General features: G+C 47.7%; 1 protein-coding gene across 1 annotated transcript in view; it reads right to left on the minus strand.

Annotated features, from left to right (window-relative positions):
* The window catches only part of LOC137369859 (actin-2-like), a 33,200-nt gene extending 27,957 nt beyond the window's left edge, over positions 1–5,243 (minus strand). The window contains exon 1 of the mRNA XM_068031490.1: positions 5,197–5,243. The gene's annotated coding sequence lies outside the window, so the exon portion shown is untranslated. The remainder of the gene's footprint in view (positions 1–5,196) is intronic.
* Positions 5,244–16,607: the final 11,364 nt, after the last annotated feature.

Raw genomic sequence — 16,607 nt, forward strand, 5'->3', positions numbered from 1 at the left:
AACAATCTTCTGCAGACTGGCAAGGTGAGTGCAGCACTTCACACGATGACAGGCCTCCAAGTCTGCAGTCACAAGCATAAGCACGAGTTGAGCAGCCTGAGGGTGCATTGTCCTCCTGAACGGTCAACAGTGATGCAAGGAGCATCACTGAGCCATGGGCAAAGCTTACCTCTCTATCAAAAGTGCAGCAGGCAACACATCACATGTATTAGTGCAGATGGATGTAGTGAGGGAGTGTACATTGTCTTAACTCTCACCATCTTGACCTTGCAGGAGAAGAGACCGCATAATGCCAGAGAAAGGGCTTGGTTGGGTGGTGGAGTACCAAATCGGGCCATTCTGATGATTATGGAGGAGGTGGCCCTTGACCTGATCAGGGTGGCAGTGCATGAGGGACTGGGCAATGGCGAGAGGGGCGTCCATCCAAGACAGGATGAAAAGATCTGAACATCTTCAGCTGGCGGGGATGAAGCTCCCTCCTCCTCAGCTTCCTTCATGCTAAAGCAGTGGCTCAAAGGGCCTGCTTCAGCTCTGCAGAAGCATATAATGACAGAGGCATAATCACCTTCTTATGTTTATCACGGGCCAGATGTGGAGGGGGAGGCACCACAGGCCACAATGACACCATCAGCATCGTTTGCAGAGGAAGAAGAAGTGAGCGATCCTGCACCGTCACACCAGTCAAGCACACCCTCCATCAGCGCAGGTACACTCATTTCAGGGGGACTCAAGCAATCGTAGAATGGGTGACAGAGGGTGAGCAACACCCTGTGGTGAAGGAGGCAGAGGCAGCTGTGGGCAGTCCCCCTCGGAGGATGGAGGACAGACACAGCGGTGGAGATGCAGAGGTCCGGGTATCACACACAAGGCATGTCTTCCGAGGGCAGCAGAGGGAGATGTGTGCCTAAATGTCGGAGGTCCCTAAGACTGTGCAGAGTTATGGGCAGAGAATGAACGAGTCCATCCATGACACGTGCACCGCTATGTCTCAGGCATATGAGCGCAAGAGCTCATCCATTTAGAGAGTGGCCAACCTTTTGGAGAGCCATATGTGGTATCAAGCCGAGTGAGTGCAGGAGCAGCGTACTGACTGCCAGACAATGAATGCCATTTTCTGCAGCATTGACCGGTCAGTGGCACTGATGGCGCAACGATATATGGGGTAGATGTCAGGTGCACCCCAGCTGGTCGTCCACTCTGACATTCAAGCAGGCCATGAAAGAGCTGAGGCAGGTAGTGACAAGTGTGAGGGGGCCACCCCTCACAGGGCACCTTCATCATATGACGCCCCCTTAGCCCCTCCAACTGAAGCACCATTAAAGCAGGACGGCTTGTGGCAGCGGTACCCCTGCATCATCGCCGATGGGGCAGCCTGTTGCTGCACCCACACTGGCGCCTTGGCACCAAGGATGCCCACCACAGACATCTCAGCCTCATACACACACACGCACACAGACAGACGCACACACACGCACGCTTCACACACACACAGATGCACACACATGCACACACACACAGGGGAGGCGGTGGCATAGTGATATTGTCACTGGACTAGTAACCCAGAGACCCAGGGCATTGTTCTAGGGGCATGGGTTCAAATCCCACCATAGCAGAAGGTGGAATTTGAATTCAATTAATAAATCTGGAATTAAAAAGCTAGTCTAATGATGGCCATGAAACCATTGTCGTTGGTTGTAAAAACCCATCTGGTTCACTAATATCCGTTAGGGAAGGAAATCTGCTGTCCTTACCTGGTCTGGCCTACATGTGACTCCAGACCCACAACAATGTGATTGACCCTTACATGCCCTCTGAAATAGCCTAGCAAACCACTCAGTTGTATCGAACTGCTACGAAGTCAATAAAAAGGAATCGAATTGGACGGACTACCCGGCTCGACCTAGGCACTGGAAACGACAATGGCTAACCCAGCCCTGTCAACCCTGCAAAGTCCTCCTTACTAACACCTGGGGGCTTGTGCCAAATTTGGGAGAGCTGTCCCACAGACTAGTCAAGCAACAGCCTGACATAGTCATACTCACGGAATCATACCTGACAGACAATGTCCCAGACTCTGCCATCACCATCCCGGGGTATGTCCTGTCCCACTGGCAGGACAGATCCAGCAGAGGTGGTGGCACAGTGGTCTACAGTAGGGAGGGAGTTGCCCTGGGAGTCCTCAACATCGACTCTGGACCCCCATGAAGTCTCATGGCATCATGTCAAACATGGACGAGGAAACCTCCTACTGATTACCACCTACCGCCCTCTCTCAGCTGATGAGTCAGTACTCCTCCATGTTGAACACCATTTGGAGGAAGCACTGAGGGTGGTAAGGGCACAGAATGTACTCTGGGTGGGGGACTTCAATATCCATCACCAAGAGTGGCCTGGTAGCACCACTACTGGCCGAGTACTACAGGACATAGCTGCTAGACTGGGTATCCGGCAGGTGGTGAGGGAACCAACAGGAGGGGAAAACATACTTGACCTCGTCCTCATCAATCTGCCTGCCGCAGATGCATCTGTCCATGACAGTATTGGTAGGAGTGACCACCGCACAGTCCTTGTGGAGACGAAGTCCCGCCTTCACATTGAGGATACTCTCCTTCGTGCTGTGTGGCACTATCACCGTGCTAAATGGGATAGATTTCAAACAGATCCAGCAATGCAAAACTGGGCATCCATGAGGCGCTGTGGACCATCAGCAGCAGCAGAATTGTACTCAACCACAATCTGTAACCTAATGGCCTGGCATATCCCCCACTCAACCATTACCATCAAGCCAGGAGACCAAGCCGGGTTCAATGAAGAGTGCAGGAGAACATGCCAGGAGCAGCACCAGGTATACCTCAAAATGAGGTGTCAACCTGGTGAAGCTAGAGCACAGGACTATCTGCGTGCCAAACTGCACAAGCAGCATGCAATAGACAGAGCTAAGCAATCCCATAACCAACGGATCAGATCCAAGCTCTGCAGTCCTGCCACATCCAGTCGTGAATGGTGGTGGACAATTAAACAACCAACTGGAGGAGGTGGCTCCACAAATATCCCCATCCTCAATGATGGGGGAGCCCAGCACATCAGTGCAAAAGATAAGGCTGAAGCATTTGCAACAATCTTCAGCCAGAAGTGCCGAGTTGATGATCCATTTCGGTCTCCTCCTGAAGACCCCAACATCACAGATGCCAGACTTCAGCCAATTCGATTCAATCCGCATGATATCAAGAAATGACTGAAGGCACTGGATACTGCAAAAGCTATGGGCCCTGACAATATTCCGGCAATAGTACTGAAGACCTGTGCTCCAGAACTTGCCGCGCCCCTAGCCAAGCTGCTCCAGTACAGCTACAACACTGGCATCCACCCTGCAATGTGGAAAATTGCCCAGGTATGTCCTGTACACAAAAAGCAGGACAAGTCCAACCCGACCAATTACCGCCCCATCAGCCTACTCTCAATCATCAGTAAAGTGATGGAAGGTGTCATCAACAGTGCCATCAAGCGGCACTTGCTTCGCAATAACCTGATCAGTGACTCAGTTTGGGTTCCACCAGGGCCACTCAGCTCCTGACCTCATTACAGCCTTGGTTCAAACATGGACAAAAAAGCTGAACTCAAGAGGTGAGGTGAGAGTGACTGCCCTTGACATCAAGGCAGCATTTGACCGAGTATGGCATCAAGGTCCCTAGCAAAACTGAGGTCAATGGGAATCAGGGGGAAAACCTTCCGCTGGTTGGAGTCATGCCTAGCGCAAAGGAAGATGGTTGTGGTTGTTGGAGGTCAATCATCTGAACTCCAGGGCATCACTGCAGGAGTTCCTCAGGGTAGTGTCCTAGGCCCAACCATCTTCAGCTGCTTCATCAATGACCTTCCTTCAATCATAAGGTCAGAAGTGGGGATGTTCACTGATGATTGCACAATGTTCAGCACCATTCGTGACTCCTCAGATACTGAAGCAGTCCGTGTAGAAATGCAGTAAGATTTGGACAATATGCAGGCTTGGGCTGATTAGTGGCAAGTAACATTCGTGCCACACAAGTGCCAGGCAATGACCATCTCCAACAAGAGAAAATCAAACCATCTCCCCTTGAAATTCAATGGCATTACCAGTGCTGAATCCCCCACTATCAACATCCTAGGGGCTACCATTGACCAAAAACTGAACTGGTGTAGCCATATAAATACCGTGACTACAAGAGCAGGTCAGAGGCTAGGAATCCTGAGGCGAGTAACTCACCTCCTGACTCCCCAAAGCCTGTCCACCATCTACAAGGCACAAGTCAGGATTGTGATGGAATACTCTCCACTTGCCTGGATGGGTGCAGCTACAACAACACTCAAGATGCTCGACACCATCCAGGACAAAGCAGCCCGCTTGATTGGCACCCCATCTACAAACATTCACTCCCTTCACCACTGGCGCACAGTGGCAGCAGTGTGTACCATCTACAAGATGCACTGCAGCAACACACCAAGGCTACTTAGACAGCACCTTCCAAACCTGCGACCTCTACCAACTAGAAGGACAAGGGCAGCAAATGCATGGGAACACCACCACCTGCAGGTTCCCCTCCAAGTCACACACCATCCTGACTTGGAACTATATCACCGTTCCTTCACTGTCGCTGGGTCAAAATCCTGGAACTCCCTTCCTAACAGCACTGTGGGTGCACCTACCCCACATGGACTGCAAGGGTTCAAGAAGGCAGCTCACCACCACCTTATTAAGGGCAATTAGGAATGGGCAATAAATGCTGGCCTGGCCAGCGGCGCCCACATCCCATGAATTAATTTTTAAAAACACATATGCGCAGCCTGCCTCCACCTCATCCTCAGCCAGGTGGAGCACCCATTGGTGCAGCCGAGATCAGAGGCCTCCGCGGCAGTAGTCTCACAGCATGGCTCACATGGGTAACCTTTGTAAGGCTTTTGTAGTGCAATTAAACACTTGGACAATAGCAGGTAGAACAATCAACCACTGACTATAAGGAGTGTCAGGTGGTAACACTCGCCCTGTGGGGAAATGCTCCAATCTTGCTCTTTGGATATTCTCCACACGATCTCTCCGAGCTTTTCTGTGTCGTAAAAGAGTCAAACCAGCTAATGGCTGTGCTCAGTACAATTAACTTCTACCTATTTCCTACTTTGCCTGCCTCCTAGTCTACAAGCAAGAGACAATGGTTTCTTTCTTACCTTTTGGAGATCATGGAGAAAAATGTCTGATTTAATCACTTTAAGATTCCAACTACAGAATGAAGAGGGAGGAGCCTAGCTCCAGTTGGAATTTGGGCGTTTTTGTTTATAGATGACTCAACATTTCTTGACAGGCATTCTCTAAAAAGCTTCCACTTCTATTCAGCTTTAACCCTATAACTGTCAGTGACGACACACTGTTCAGGAAAAGGAATGTTCACAAGACGGATATGATTAACACCATCCACAACCTGCATTCATATAGCGCCTTTAGTAGAATAAAATGAATGGTCTCCATCTTAGTGACAAAGAAGCCCATGGTCTCCTCACAGTTGTTGGAGCTGAGGGTGGAAAGGGGTTTAAGGAGACATTTCGTCATGGAGAAAAGAAGGCAGGGGTGGTCGTTGCATTTCAGGATGATCCTGGACTAGTGAGCAATTTTGACAGAGGAAAGCTTGATCTAATGTGGTCCAGACATATCTGGTGATGAATAGTTAAAGATGGGCTGTACCAAGAGGAACAAATGAGATGGACCCTGAGCTCATCTATCTGGAAAGAGCTTACAATGCCACTATCAGAGCATCCAACTGTTCTATAAATCATTTCCACATATCTGTAACAAAAATGAAGAATTTATATTTAAGGTTATTTCTGTCATTGGGAGCTGAATTTTTTTGGAATGGCAGAAGTCCCGTTGCCGGGGCAGAAAACAGGAGGCAACCCCACTGGAGCCAGTGGCGGGTCTCGGGGAGGCATGTTGCCAATTAAGGACAGCAGCCCGCCCAAGAGCTGCTGGCCCAATCAGAGGGCGGGCAGCTCAGCAGCCTCAGCAGCTGATTAGGGTAGGGGAATTGGGGGCAGGAAACGTCAGTTAGTACCAGCAGCACCTTTGCTGGGGGCTCCCTCCGTGGGCGATGGAGTGGCCAGAAAGGAGGGCTGCCCCAGAGCCCGCTGAGAGGCCGTTATGTTTCACTGGGTGTTCTCCCCACACGGTGGCAGACCCCCCGATGCAGGCAAAATGCACACAAAGGCGGGAAGTGGCCCTTAATTGGCCGCTTAAGTGGCTCAATTGGCCTCCCAGCAGGCAACCGATCTGCCAACCTTCCCGCTGCTGGCAAAATGGCATGGCGGTGGGAAGACGTCTTCCAGGGTCATTTTGCTAGCCTTCCCACCTCCCAAACTGTCCCTAAATGGGCCGGAAAATGCCAGCCTGGGCTTCCTGCTTCTGATCAAAGTTTATACAGGGTTGTACACTGACACTTACATTGTGGACCTAATAATGTAATCAGGCAGATGAGCTGAGGGAATCTGGCCAAATAGTCGAAAATGTTAAAGCTATGGATAAAGTGGGCAGGGGCAGGCGATGGCATGGATGTGGAAGTAATGGGTCTTTCATTATGTAGAAGGTTTGGAGTTGAACAGACACATCAAGGATCTAAACAGTCTAGTTCAGTCTGCAACAGAAGCTGGGGAGGGCGGTGAAGTTGCTGGCAAGCGTACAGACATTGTGCTTGAGGTCAAAGGCAATCCAACTGGATGTAAGATATGACTTTTGTTGGTTAAGAGTATCAAGAGATATGGGGCAAAAATTGGTAAATTGAGTTGTGGTAGGGTTCATCTGTGATCTAATTGAATGGTAGAACAGGCCTGAGAGGCTGAATGGCCTTCTCCTGTTCTTATAATCCTATGCAGTTTGACAGCACAGAAGTGGCAGAGCTTACATTCTCAAAGTCGGAAGTGGGTTCCAACCCACAGCTTTCAGTGGGCACAAAGCTCAGAGTGCTACAAATACATATCTTGCAGTAACTAGCAAGTAACTTCTTTCTTTAACAAAAGCAGGCTTCAATTGGAAAGCAAGGGACCACTAGGTGATTGGTGAGTAGCTGGTGAGTTTTTTTCTCCAGCTCACAGAAGTTGTAAAATTTATTCCTGGTAACTTTAGATAATCATCTATTAAATGCATATCTTGCACTATATGGGAACTCCAGGACACTTCTCAGCTCCTGGATAATCACATGTGCAGAAAGTTTTGTCAGCTAGTGAAGCTTGAGCTCTAGGTTTCAGAGCTGGCATCACTACAGCGCATCTGCAACATGGATAGCACATTTCAAGAGGTGGTCACCCACAGCTTAATAGTATGCAGGCAGAAAGGGAATAGGTGACAACCAGACAGACAAGAAGGCGAGGAAGACCAAGCAGTTAGTGCAGGAGCTGCTGAGTTCATCTTGCTCTCTAACTGATATGATGGATCATCTGGGGAGTGCAGCTGGTGCTAAGCCCATGACACCATTGGTGGCTCAGATGTACAAAGAGAGGAGGAAGGTCACAAAAGCAATAGCAAAAAGGCATTCAAGTGTTAGGAGAATACAGGGGCATTTCTGTGGCTGAGGATGTGACTCCAGGATGATATGTTACCTCCCTGGTGCCAGGGTCAAGGATATCACTGAATGGCTGCAGAGCATTCTGAAGGGGGAGGATGAACTGTTAGAGGTCATGGTTCATATCAGTAACAATGACATAGGTAGAAAGAGGGATGAGGTCATCCAGGCAAATTTCAGGGAGCTAGGAAAGAAATCAAAAAGTAGGACCTCAATGGTAGTAATATCTGGAATACCCCCAATGCCACACATTTGTGAGTTCAGAAATAGGCAATTGTGCAGATCAATGTGTGGCTGGAGAGACGGTGCAGGAGGGAAGACTTCACATTCCTGGGGCATTGGGACAGGTTCTGGGGGAGATGAGACCTGTACAAGCTGGACAAAGGGACAGATGAAAAACTGGAAATAGAAGGCTGGAAATTAGTAAGCAAGTACAGAGGGCAAAGAAAACAAAGGCTAGAAAATAGAAACAAAGAAGTTTGGCAGTGCTTAATATCGTATGCATCAATACAAGAAGTCGAGTGAATAAGGCAGGTAAGCTGAGGGCACAGATAGACACTTGAAAGTTTGATATCCCAGCTATTACTGACACATGGCTTAAAGAAGGGCAGGAACGGCAACTCTCAACATTCCTGGTTACAGGGTTTTCAGATGGGATAGAGAGGGGGATAAAAAAGAACAGTCGCAACATTGGTTGAAGGAACAATCATAGCCGTGAAGAAGGACGATGCACTAGAAGGATGATCAAATGAGGCCATATGAGTTGAACTGAGGAACAAAAACGGGCAATAATACTTCTGGGATTGTACTATAGACCCCCAAACAGTCAGAGGGAGATAGAAGAGCAAAGATGTCGGCGAATTTTTGAGAAGTGCAGAAATAATAGGGCATTTTTTTTTTTATTCATTCAGGGAGTGGGCGTCGCTGGCTAGGCCAGCATTTATTGCCCATCGCTAATTGCCCTTGAGAAGGTGGTGGTGAGCTGCCTTCTTGAACCACTGCAGTCCATTTGGGGTAGGTACACCCAAACTGCTGTTAGGAAGGGAGTTCCAGGATTTTGACCCAGCGACAGTGAAGGAATGGCGATATAGTTCCAAGTCAGGATGGTGTGTGACTTGGAGGGGAACTTGCAGGTGGTGGTGTTCCCATGCATTTGCTGTCCTTGTCCTTCTAGTTGGTAGAGGTCGCGGGTTTGGAAGGTGCTGTCTAAGGAGCCTTGGTGCATTGCTGCAGTGCATCTTGTAGATGGTACACACTGCTGCCACTGTGCGTCGGTGGTGAGAGGGAGTGAATGTTTGTAGATGGGATGCCAATCAAGTGGGCCATTTTATCCTGAATGGTGTCGAGCTTCTTGAGTGTTTTTGGAGCTGCACCCATCCAGGCAAGTGGAGAGTATTCCATCACACTCCTGACTTGTGCCTTGTAGATAGTGGACAGGCTTTGGGGAGTCAGGATGTGAGTTACTCACCTCAGAATTCCCAGCCTCTGACCTGCTCTTGTAGCCAAGGTATTTATGTGGCTACTCCAGTTCAGTTTCTGGTCAATGGTGACCCCTAGGATGTTGATAGTGGGGGATTCAGCGATGGTAATGCTGTTGAATGTCAAGGGGAGATGGTTAGATTCTCTCTTGTTGGAGATGGTCATTGCCTGGCACTTGTGTGGCGCGAATGTAACTTGCCACTTATCAGCCCAAGCCTGGATATTGTCCAGGTCTTGCTGCATTTCGACCCGGACTGCTTCAGTATCTGAGGAGTCACGAATGGTGCTGAACATTGCACAATCATCAGCGAACATCCCCACTTCTGACCTTATGGTTGAAGGAAGGTCATTGATGAAGCAGCTGAAGATGGTTGGGCCTAGGACACTACCCTGAGGAACTCCTGCTGTGATGTCCTGGAGTTCAGATGATTGACCTCCAACAATCACAACCATCTTCCATTGCACTAGGTATGACTCCAACCAACGGAAGGTTTTCGCCCTGATTCCCATTGACCTCAGTTTTGCCAGGGACCTTGATGCCATACTCGGTCAAATGCTGCCTTGATGTCAAGGGCAGTCACTCTCACCTCACCTCTTGAGTTCAGCTGCTTTGACCATGCTTGAACCAAGGCTGTAATGAGGTCAGGAGCTGAGTGGCCCTGGCAGAACCCAAACTGAGCGTCACTGATCAGGTTATTGCGAAGCAAGTGCCACTTGATGGCACTGTTGATGACACCTTCCATCACTTTACTGATGATTGAGAGTAGGCTGATGGGGCGGTAATTGGTCGGGTTAGACTTGTCCTGCTTTTTGTGTACAGGACATACCTGGGCAATTTTCCACATTGCAGGGTAGATGCCAGTGTTGTAGCTGTACTGGAGCAGCTTGGCTAGGGGCGCGGCAAGTTCTGGAGCACAGGTTTTCAGTACTATTGCCGGAATATTGTCAGGGCCCATAGCTTTTGCAGTATCCAGTGCCTTCAGTCATTTCTTGATATCACACAGAGTGAATCGAATTGGCTGAAGTCTGGCATCTGTGATGCTGGGGACTTCAGAAGGAGGCCGAGATGGATCATCAACTCGGCACTTCTGGCTGAAGATTGTTGCAAATGCTTCAGCCTTATCTTTCGCACTGATGTGCTGGGCTCCCCCATCATTGAGGATGGGGATATTTGTGGAGCCACCTCCTCCAGTTAGTTGTTTAATTGTCCACCACCATTCACGGCTTGATGTGGCAGGACTGCAGAGCTTAGATCTGATCCGTTGGCTATGGCATGGCTTAGCTCTGTCTATCGCATGCTGATTATGCACTTTGGCACGCAGATAATCCTGTGTTGTAGCTTCACCAGGTTGACACCTCATTTTGAGGTGCCCAGGAATGTCCTGTACACAAAATGTACTCTGGGTGGGGGACTTCAATGTTCATCACCAAGAGTGGCTTGGTAGCACCACTACTGACCGAGCTGGCCAAGTCCTAAAGGACATAGCTGCTAGACTGGGTCTGCAGCAGGTGGTGAGGGAACCAACACGAGGGAAAAACATACTTGGTGCTGCTCCTGGCATGCCCTTCTGCACTCTTCATTGAACCAGGGTTGGTCTCCTGGCTTGATGGTAATGGTAGAGTGGGCGATATACCGGGCCATGAGGTTGCAGATTGTGGTTGAGTACAATTCTGCTGCTGCTGATGGTCCACAGCGCCTCATGGACGCCCAGTTTTGCATTGCTAGATCTGTTCGAAATCTATCCCATTTCGCACGGTGGTAGTGCCACACAACACGATGGACGGTCTCGTCAATGTGAAGGCGGGACTTCATCTCCACAAGGACAGTACGGTGGTCACTCTTACCAATACTGTCATGGACAGAAGCATCTGCGGCAGGCAGATTGGTGAGGACGAAGTCAAGTATGTTTTTCCCTCGTGTTGGTTCCTTCACCACCTGCTGCAGACCCAGTCTCGCAGCTATGTCCTTTCGGACTTGGCCAGCTCGGTCGGTAGTGGTTCTACCGAGCCACTCTTGGTGATGAACATTGAAGTCCCCCACCCAGAGTACATTTTGTGCCCTTGCCACCCTCAGTTATTCTTCCAAGTGGTGTTCAACATGGAGGAGTACTGAGTCGTCAGCTGAGGGAGGCCGGTAGGTGGTAATCAGTAGGAGGTTACCTTGCCCAAGTTTGACCTGATGCCATGAGACTTCATGGGGTCCAGAGTCAATGTTGAGGACTCCCAGGGCAACTCCCTCCCGACTGTAGACCACTGTGCCACCACCTCTGCTGGATCTGTCCTGCCGGTGGGACAGGACATACCCGGGGATGGTGATGGCAGTTTCTGGGACATTGTCTGTAAGCTATGATTCCGTGAGTATGACTATGTCAGGTTATTGCTTGACTAGTCTGTGGGACAGCTCTCCAAACTTTGGCACAAGCCCCCAGATGTTAGTAAGGAGGACTTTGCAGGGTCGACAGGGCTGGGTTTGCCGTTGTCGTTTCCGGTGCCTAGGTCGATGCCAGGTGGTCCGTCCGGTTTCATTCCTTTTTATTGACTTTGTCGCTGTTAGGTACAACTGAGTGGCTTGCTAGGCCATTTCAGAGGGCATGTAAGAGTTAACCACATTGCTGTGGGTCTGGAGTTAATATAAGTGGAATTAAATTACCCTAATTTTAACTGGGATAAAATCAGTGCAAAAGGTACAGAAGGAGCAGAATTCCTAAAATGCATTCAGGAGAACTTTTTTAGTCAGTATGTAACAAACCTAAAAGAGGAAGGGCAGTTCTGAATTTGGTTTTAGAAAATGAAGTTAGGCAAGTGGAGGGGGTATTAGTGGGAAAGAATTTTGGTGGTAATGATCATAATTCAGTTAGATTCAGCATGGTTATGGAAAATGACAAAAACAGACCAAGTGTAAAAGTTTAAACTGGGGAAAGGCCAATTTTACAAAGCTGAGATGTGATTTGGCAAAAGTGGACTGGAAACAGATACTTGAATGTCAGAGCACAGCATTTAAAGAGGAGATAGAAAGGGTTCAAATCAAATATGTTGCCAGAGAGGAAAAAGATAGGACTCCCAAATCTAGACCGCCCCCCACCACCAGAAATCAAAGAGCAAACAGAGTAGGATAAGGCAAAAGAACGAAAGCTTATTGTTGTGTTTTGTACCCCAAGCATGAAGAAACTAGATTCACGATTTGTGTGTGTGTGTTAGGTTGGCATCCTTCCATCTATGAAAGACACGCAGCAAACAATCCAATCTTGGTGCACCTTTGCTGATGGCTGCGAAGGCCAATCCTTGAAGACAGGTTCTGCCACAAGTGCCACATGTGAAGCTGCCAAGTGATGCTATGAGTTGTTGTTTTTGACATTGGCATTTGTTGCCAAGTTGCTGTAGCAACTGGTTGTTGTGGTAGTGAACACCAGTCCACAGGATATATTGCTATTTCCCTCTTTCGCCAGCTAATGACTCTCAGTTGACATTTAGGGCCCTCATGTCACAATTGCAATCATCCTTGAAGCGGAGTTTGGGCGCCTCACTGGTCGTCTGGCCCCAGCTACCTCACCATACAGAGGCGGTTATGTATGCGACTGTCTTCCATCCTGCAGACATGTCCGATCCACCGAAGCCACCTCTGTTTGATCATTGCCAGCACACATGGGAGCTCTGCCTTTGAGAGAACTGCCACATTTGTGATTTTGTCCTGCCAGGATATACTCATAATGTGCCACAGACAGTGAAGATGGAAATTATTGAGCTTCTTTTCCTGGTAGCTGTAAGTCACCCATGTTTCACAGCCATAAAGCAAGATGTTGAGAACACAGGCCTTATAAACCATAGCTTGGTCTTAAGGTTCAGCTTGGTGTTATCCCATGTGCATTTTGCGAGTTGGCCAAATGTGGTAGCTGCTTTCCCTATGTATGTATCGAGCTCTGTATCAAGGGACAGATTGTCCATCACCGTGGACCCAAGCTGGCAGAATTTGCTAACCACTTCCAGTCGGGTTATATTTAGTGTGATCAGGGGTGGAGATGCAACACCTTGTCCCATAACTATGGTTTTCTTGATGCTTATACTCAAAGAGAACAAGTTACAAACATGGGAGAGACAGTCCATGAGTCTTTATAGCTAAGTTTCCATGTAAGCGACTAGCACAGCATCATGAGTGTAGAGGAGTTCTCTGATCAGGAATGTGTTTTTGTCTTCACTTTCAGCCTTGATAGATTGTAGAGCTTGCTGTCTGACCTAGTATGTAAGTAGATTCCTTCCATATCTGCAGGGAAGGCGAAGGTCAGGAGCATGGAGAAGAAGATGCCAAACAGAGTGGGGGCTAGGACACAACCCTGTTTCACTCCAGTGCCATTTCCATGCCGGCAGATTGACTATGGACATGATCTTCTCCAAATGCCAACAACAAAAGAAGTGTAGGGAATAGAGTATACCCCTTTACCTTACTTTCGTAAGGCATTCGACACCATCAGCAGAGCAGGGCTGTACAAGATTTTGGGAAAAATTGGCTGTCCACCAAAGTTCCTCAGTCTCATCCATTCCTTCCATGACAACATGCACTGCACTGTACAGTTCGATGGCTCCGCTTCTAACAGTTTCGGAGCAAAGAATGGAGTTATGTCTGTGTGTGTGTGTAGACTTTATTCAAATGGCTGCTCAGATTTGTCTTAGTTTCACTTTTGGAACCTCACTGCCTCAGGGTTACAGAATCATAGAAATTAAAGCACAGAAGTAGGCCATTCAGCCCATCATGTCCACACTGGCAGACAAGTAGCCATCCCGCCTAATCCCACTTTCCAGCTCTTGGTCTGCAGTGTTGTTCAGTCTTTTCTTTGTCTGTGAGATTCTCTTCACCTCCTTATCATCTTTTCATTCTTGTCATCATTTCTTCATGGAAAGGATCTGGAAATGAGTATAACCATTGCACTTTAAAAGTGAACCTGCACAATTTTTAAAAATCCACAGATTGAAAAAATTGAAGACATCTGCAAAAGCTGGAGGAGCCAGTCAGTTGACTGACAGCATAGTAAGCGGTCTTACAAACACAACATAGAGCAATCGATCACTGAGCAATCAAACACAACACTGATGTCAGCTCCCAAGAGGCCCAATACTGCAAAGAAGTCGAGAAAGTGCAGGGGTGAAATTAAAAAGGAAATTAGGGAAGCAAAGGGAAGGCATAAAAAATTGGCAAGTAAAATCAAGGAAAACCCAAAGATATTTTCTAAGTACATAAAGAGACAGAAGATAATTAAAGAAAGAGTAGGGCCAATTGGAGACTTAAAAGGTATCATGTGAGTGAAGGCAGAAGCACATGGGCAAGGTTCTGAATGAATACTTTGTGTCTGTCTTCACTAAAGAAGGGAATGATGTTCAGGAGAAGGAGTGTGAAATATTGGATGGTATAAACATCTTTTTCTTTCTTTTGGGCCTCCTTATCTCGAGAGACAATGGATACGCGCCTGGAGGTGGTCAGTGGTTTGTGAAGCAGCGCCTGGAGTGGCTATAAAGGCCAATTCTGGAGTGACAGGCTCTTCCACAGGTGCTGCAGAGAAATTTGTTTTTTGGGGCTGTTGCACAGTTGGCTCTCCCCTTGCGCCTCTGTCTTTTTTCCTGCCAACTACTAAGTCTCTTCGACTCGCCACAATTTAGCCCTGTCTTTATGGCTGCCCGCCAGCTCTGGCGAATGCTGGCAACTGACTCCCACGACTTGTGATCAATGTCACACGATTTCATGTCACGTTTGCAGACGTCTTTCTAACGGAGACATGGACGGCCGGTGGGTCTGATACCAGTGGCGAGCTCGCTGTACAATGTGTCTTTGGGGATCCTGCCATCTTCCATGCGGCTCACATGGCCAAGCCATCTCAAGCGCCGCTGACTCAGTATAAACATAGGTATAAACATAGTTAGAGAGGAAATATTAAGGGGTTTAGCATCTTTGAAAGTGGATAAATCTCCTGTCCTGGTTGAAATACATCCCAGGATGCTAAGAGAAGCAAGGGAGTAAATAGTGGAGACTATGAACAACATTTTTCAATTCATTCTGGCTACAGGCATGGTGCTTGGATGACTGAAGGATTGTTAATGTTGTACCATTGTTTAAAAAGAAAGGAAGGGATAGATCAAGTAATTACAGGTCAGTCAGCTTAATCTGGTGGTAGCAAATTATTGAAAAAAATTCTGAGGGACAGCATAAATGATCATTTGGAAAGACATGGATTCATCAAGGACAGTCAGCATGGATTTGATAAGGGACGTTTGTGCCTGACTAACTTGATTGAATTTTTTGAGGAGGTAACAAGGAGGATCAGTGAAGGTAATGCATTTGATGTAATTTACATGGAATTTAGCAAGGTTTTTGAGAAGTCCCACATGGCAGACTGGTGAGAAAAATAAGAGCTCATGGAATCCAAGGACAAGTGGCAAGTTGGATCCAAGATTGGCTCAATGGCAGGATGCGAAGGATAATAATGATCGAGAGGCGTTTTTGTGACTGGAAAGCCGTTCCCAGTGGAGTTGTGCAGGGCTTAGTACTAGGTCTTTTGCGTTTCATGGCATTTATCAATGATTTAAACTTAAAGATAGGGGAATGATTAAGAAGTTTGCAGATGATCGAAAAATTGGTTGTGTTATTGATAGTGAGGAAGAAAGCTGTAAACTGCATGAAAATATCAATAGACTGGTCAGGTGGGCAACAAAGTGCTAATGGAATTTAATCTGGAGAAATGTGAGGTAATGCAATAGGGGAGGGAAAATCAGGCAAGGGATACATAATAAATGGTAGGATACTGAGAAGTGTAGAGGAACAGAAGGGCCTTGAAGTGTATGTCCACAGATCCCTGAAGGTAACAGGACAGATAGCTAGGTGGTTAAGAAGGCATTTGGGATACTTTCCTTTACTGGCTGAGGCATAGAAAATAAGAGCAGGGAGGATATGCTAGAACCATATAAAACTGCTAGTTAGGCCACAACTAGAGTGCAGCATACAGTTCTGGTCACCACATTACAGGAAGAATGTGATCACAATAGAGAGAGTACAGAGATGATTTATGAGAAAATTGCCAAGAATAGAGTATTTTAGCTATGAGGAAAGATTGGATAGGCAGTTTCTTTGGAATCGAGGTGGACAAGGGTGATTTAAATGAGACGTACAGAGTTATGACGGGTCGAGATAGAGTGGATAGGAAGAAGCTTAGCAAAGAAGCCAATAAGCAGGGACATAAATTTAAAGTAATTGGCAGAAGTGTTAGAGGGGAGTTGAACATAGAACATAGAACATAGAACAGTACAGCACAGTACAGGCCCTTCGGCCCACGATGTTGTGCCGAACCTTTAACCTACTCTAAGATCAAACTAACTACCTACCCTTCATTCTACTATCATCCATGTACCTATCCAAGAGTCGCTTAAATGCCCCTAACGTATCTGCTTCTACTACCACCGCTGGCAGCGCATTCCACGCACCCACCACTCTCTGTGTAAAGAACCTACCTCTGACATCTCCCCGAAACCTTCCTCCAATCACCTTAAAATTATGCCCCCTGGTGATAGCCCTTT

This window comes from Heterodontus francisci, chromosome 5, assembly GCF_036365525.1.
Source record: "Heterodontus francisci isolate sHetFra1 chromosome 5, sHetFra1.hap1, whole genome shotgun sequence".
In the NCBI taxonomy this organism is placed as follows: Eukaryota; Metazoa; Chordata; class Chondrichthyes; order Heterodontiformes; family Heterodontidae; genus Heterodontus; species Heterodontus francisci.